This window comes from Arachis hypogaea, chromosome 17 (assembly GCF_003086295.3).
Source record: "Arachis hypogaea cultivar Tifrunner chromosome 17, arahy.Tifrunner.gnm2.J5K5, whole genome shotgun sequence".
In the NCBI taxonomy this organism is placed as follows: Eukaryota; Viridiplantae; Streptophyta; class Magnoliopsida; order Fabales; family Fabaceae; genus Arachis; species Arachis hypogaea.
In genome coordinates, this window is record NC_092052.1 from 94,833,285 (window position 1) to 94,838,154 (window position 4,870).

General features: G+C 35.6%; 1 non-coding gene across 1 annotated transcript; it reads left to right on the top strand.

Annotated features, from left to right (window-relative positions):
• Window positions 1–2,243: 2,243 nt before the first annotated feature.
• LOC112768573 (small nucleolar RNA R71) lies at window positions 2,244–2,351 on the top strand. The gene has a single exon (XR_003185983.1). It is a non-coding gene; the product is annotated as a small nucleolar RNA R71 (small nucleolar RNA).
• Window positions 2,352–4,870: the final 2,519 nt, after the last annotated feature.

Consider the following 4,870-nt stretch of genomic DNA (forward strand, 5'->3'; position numbering starts at 1 on the left):
AAAGGGTGATTGAAGTGATTGGTGAGGGGTATTTGGGGAAGAGAGTTATGAAAGGGTGTGAAGAGGAGAGAAGAAGTGGTGGGGATCCTGTGGGGTCCACAGATCCTTGTGGGGATCCTGTGGGGTCTACAGATCCAGTGGGGCCAAGGACTTAACATCCCTGCTCCAATTAGGCATGTAAAATGCCCTTGCTGTGCAATCCTGGCATTTAATGCGAGACTACTACTTGTTTCTAGCGTTAAACACCCAAATGTAGCCTGTTTCTGGCATTTAACGCCAGGCAGATGCTTGTTTCTGGCGTTAAACGCCAGCTTAGTGCTTGTTTCTGGCATTAAATGCCAGACAGATGCTTGTTTCTGGCGTTTAAACACCAAAATGCTCCTCCTCCAGGGTGTGCTGTTTTTAATGATATTTTTCATTCTATTTTTTGATTTTTCAGTAATTTTTGTGACTCCACATGATCATCAACCTAATAAAACACGAAATAAAAATAAAATAAAATAGATATAATTAAATAACATTGGGTTGCCTCCCAACAAGCGCTTCTTTAAGGTCAATAGCTTAACAGTGAGCTCTCATGGAGCCTCACAGATAATTAGAGCAAAGTTGGGACCTCTCAATACCAAACTTAGAGTTTGGTTGTGGACTCCCAACACCAAACTTACAGTTTGACAGTGGGGGCTTTGGTTGACTATGCAGTGAGAGAAGCTTTTAATGCTTACTCTCCATGGTTACAGAAGGAGATCCTTGAGTTTTAAATATAACGTTGTCCTCATTCAGTTGAAGGACCAACTCTCCTCTGTCCACATCAATCACAGCTTTTGCTGTGGCTAGGAAGGGTCTTCCAAGGATGATGGATTCATCCTCATCCTTTCCAGTGTCTAGGATTATGAAATCAGCAGGGATGTAAAGGCCTTCAACCTTTACCAATACGTTCTCTACTTGTCCATAAGCCTGTCTCCTTGAGTTGTCTGCCATCTCCAATGAGATTCTGGCAGCTTGCACCTCAAAGATCCCAAGTTTCTCCATTATAGAGAGTGGCATTAAGTTTATTCTTGACCCCAGGTCACACAAAGCCTTCTCAAAGGTCATGGTGCCTATGTTACAGAGAATTATAAATTTACCAGGATCCTGTTTCTTTTGAGGTAATTTCTGCCTATCCAATGCATTCAGTTCATTGGTGAGAAATGGAGGTTCATCTTCCCAAGTCTCATTACCAAATAATTTGGCATTCAGCTTCATGATTGCACCAAGGTACTTAGCAACTTGCTCTTCAGTAACGTCTTCATTCTCTTCAGAAGAAGAATACTCATCAGAGCTCATGAAGGACAGAAGGAGGTTCGATGGAATCTCTATGGTCTCTAGATGAGCCTCAGATTCCTTGGTTCCTCAAAGGGAAACTCCTTATTGGTCACTGAACGTCCCATGAGGTCTTCCTCTCTAGGATTCACATCCTTCTCCTCCCTTGTAGGTTCGGCCATGATGGTCAAATCAATGGCCTTGCACTCTCTCTTTGGATTTTCTTCTGTATTGCTTGGGAGAGTACTGGGGGGAGTTTCAGTGACCCTTTTACTCAGCTGGCCCACTTGTGCCTCCAAATTTCTGATGGAGGACCTTGTTTCATTCATAAAACTGAAAGTGGCCTTAGATAGATCAGAGACTATATTTGCTAAGCTAGATGGATTCTGCTCAGAATTCTCTGTCTGTTGCTGGGTGGATGATGGAAAAGGCTTGCTATTGCTACACCTGTTTCTTCCACCATTATTAAAGCCTTGTTGAGGCTTTTGTTGATCCTTCCATGAGAAGTTTGGATGATTTCTCCATGAGGGATTATAGGTGTTTCCATAGGATTCACCTATGTAATTCACCTCTGCTATTGCATGGTTCTCAGGATCATAAGCTTCTTCTTCAGAAGATGCCTCTATAGTACTGTTGGATGATTCCTTCAATCCATTTAGACTCTGAGAGATCATATTGACTTGCTGAGTCAATATTTTGTTCTGAGCCAATATGGCATTCAGAGTATCAATTCCAAGAACCCCCTTCCTCTGAGGCGTCCCATTACTTATAGTATTCCTTTCAGAAGTGTACATGAACTGGTTATTTGCAACCATGTCAATGAGTTCTTGAGCTTCTGCAGGCATTTTCTTTAGGTGAATGGATCCACCTGCAGAATGGGCCAATGACATCTTTGATAACTCAGACAGACCATCATAGAATATATCCAGGATGGTCCATTCTGAAAGCATGTCAGAAGGACACTTTTTGGTCAGTTCCTTGTATCTCTCCTAAGCTTCATAGAGGGATTCACCTTCTTTCTGTTTGAAGGTTTGAACATCCACTCTAAGCTTGCTAAGCTTTTGAGGAGGAAAGAACTTGGCTAAGAAAGCCGTGACCAGCTTATCCCAAGAGTTCAGGCTGTCTTTAGGTTGAGAGTCTATCCATATTCTAGCTCTGTCTCTTACAGCAAACGGGAAAAGCATAAGCCTGTAGACCTCGGGATCAACCCCATTGGTCTTAACAGTATCACAGATCTGCAAGAATTCAGTTAAGAACTGAAAGGGATCTTCTGATGGAAGTCCATGAAACTTGCAGTTCTGTTGCATCAGAGAAACTAATTGAGGTTTCAGCTCAAAATTGTTTGCTCCAATGGCAAGGATTGAGATGCTTCTTCCATGTAAATTGGAATTTGGTGCAGTAAAGTCACCAAGCATCTTCCTTGCATTGTTATTATTTTCGGCCATGTCTCCTTCTTTTTAGAAAATTTCTGTCAGATTTTCTCCAGAGAGTTGTGCTTTAGCTTCCCTTAGCTTCCTCTTCAGAGTCCTTTCAGGTTCAGGATCAGCTTCAACAAGAATGTTCTTATCCTTGTTCCTGCTCATGTGAAAAAGAAGAAAACAGAAAAGAAGAGGAATCCTCTATGTCACAGTATAGAGATTCCTTTATGTGAGTAGAAGAAGAAAAGAAATTCGAACACAAAAAGAAGAGAAAGTTCGAATTTTTAAGAGGAAGAGAAATGTTAGTAGATAAATAAATAATTAGAAGGAAGTGAGAGAGTAGAATTTTTGAAAAATAATTGAAAAGAAAAGAAAAATATTTTTGTTTTTAATTTAAAATTAAAGTTAGAATTCGAAAATAAAATAAAACAAAAAAAGAAAATTAAAATTAAATTAAATTAGAATTTAAAACAATTGGTTAATTAAAAAGGAATTTTAAAAAAGAGGAAGGTTATTTTCAAAAATTAGAGGGAGAATTAGTTAGGTAGTTTTGAAAAATATATGATTGAAATAGTAAACTTTTAAAATCAAACAAAAAGTCAAGTAGTTAATTGAAAAAGATTTGAAAATCAATTTTTGAAAAGATAAGAAGTTAGAAAAGAAGTTAGAAAAGATTTTTGAAATTGATTTTGAAAAATATGTGATTGAAACTTATTTTGAAAAAGATTTGAAAAAGAAATTTAAAAAGATTTGAATTTGAAAATTAAAGTTGATTACTTGACTAAAAAGAAATAAAAAGATATGATTTAAAATTTAAAGATTGAACTTTTCTTAATAGGCAAGTAACAAACTTAAAAATTTTTTGAATCAATCACATTAATTGTTTCTAAAGATTTTGAAATTATGAAATAAAAATAAGAAAAATATTTTTGAAAATCAATTTGAAATTTTAAAAAATTATGAAAGAAAAATGAAAAAGATTTGATTTTTGAAAAAGATTTGAAAAAGATAAGACCTTTAAATTGAAAATTTGATTTGACTCATAAGAAACAACTAGATTTTAAAATTTTTTGAAAAAGTCAACTCAAATTTTCGAATTTTATGAGAAGAAAAAGGGAAAGATATATTTTTTTTAATTTTTGAATTTTTAATGAAGAAAGAGAAAAACATCAAAAAGACTCAATGCATGAAAATTTTGGATCAAAACAAATGATGCATGCAAGAACACTATGAATGTCAAGATGAACACCAAGAACACTTTGAAGATCAAGATGAACATCAATACTTATTTTTGAAAATCTTTAAGAAGAGAAAAACATGCAAGACACTAAACTTAAAAAATTTTCATGTATAGACACTAAGAATGCAAAAATGCATATGAGAAACAAGAAAAGACACAAAACATGAAAATGCAAAGATCAAACAAGAAGACTTACCAAGAACAACTTGAAGATCATGAAGAATGCAATGCATGAATTTTCGAAAAATGCAAGAAAGAAATAAGCATGAAATTGACACCAAACTTACAATTTGACACTAGACTCAAACAAGAAATACAAAATTATTTTTGGTTTTATGATTTTATTTAATTCTTTGGTATTTTTCGAAAATTATTTGGAAAAAGAAAAATAAGGATTTCAAAATTTTTAATGAGAATTCCAGGAATCATGCAATGTTAGTCTAAAGTTTCGGTCTAGGAATTAGACATGGCTCACTAGCCAGCCAAGCTTTCAGTGAAAGCTCCGGTCCAAAACACTAGACATGGCCAATGGCCAGTCAAGCTTCAGCATACATAGTTCAAGCATGTGAAGAAGAAGCCTCAGTCCAAAAGAATTTAGACATGGCTTTACAACCAGCCAGACTTCAACATATCTCATGAGATTCCAGAATTCCTTCTTAAAAATTCTGAAGAACATAGAATAATTTATTTTTTTGAATTTTTTTTTTTTGAAAATAAGGATAATGAAAACAAAAAGCTTAAAATTAAAATAAAATTACCTAATCTGAGCAACAAGATGAACCGTCAGTTGTCCAAACTCGAACAATCCCTGGCAACGAAACCAAAAACTTGGTGTTGTTGCCGGACCAAACTTGGCACTATTGTTGCCGGAAACAAATGCGAAATTGTTGTTCGTTTCCTTCCCCGGCAACGG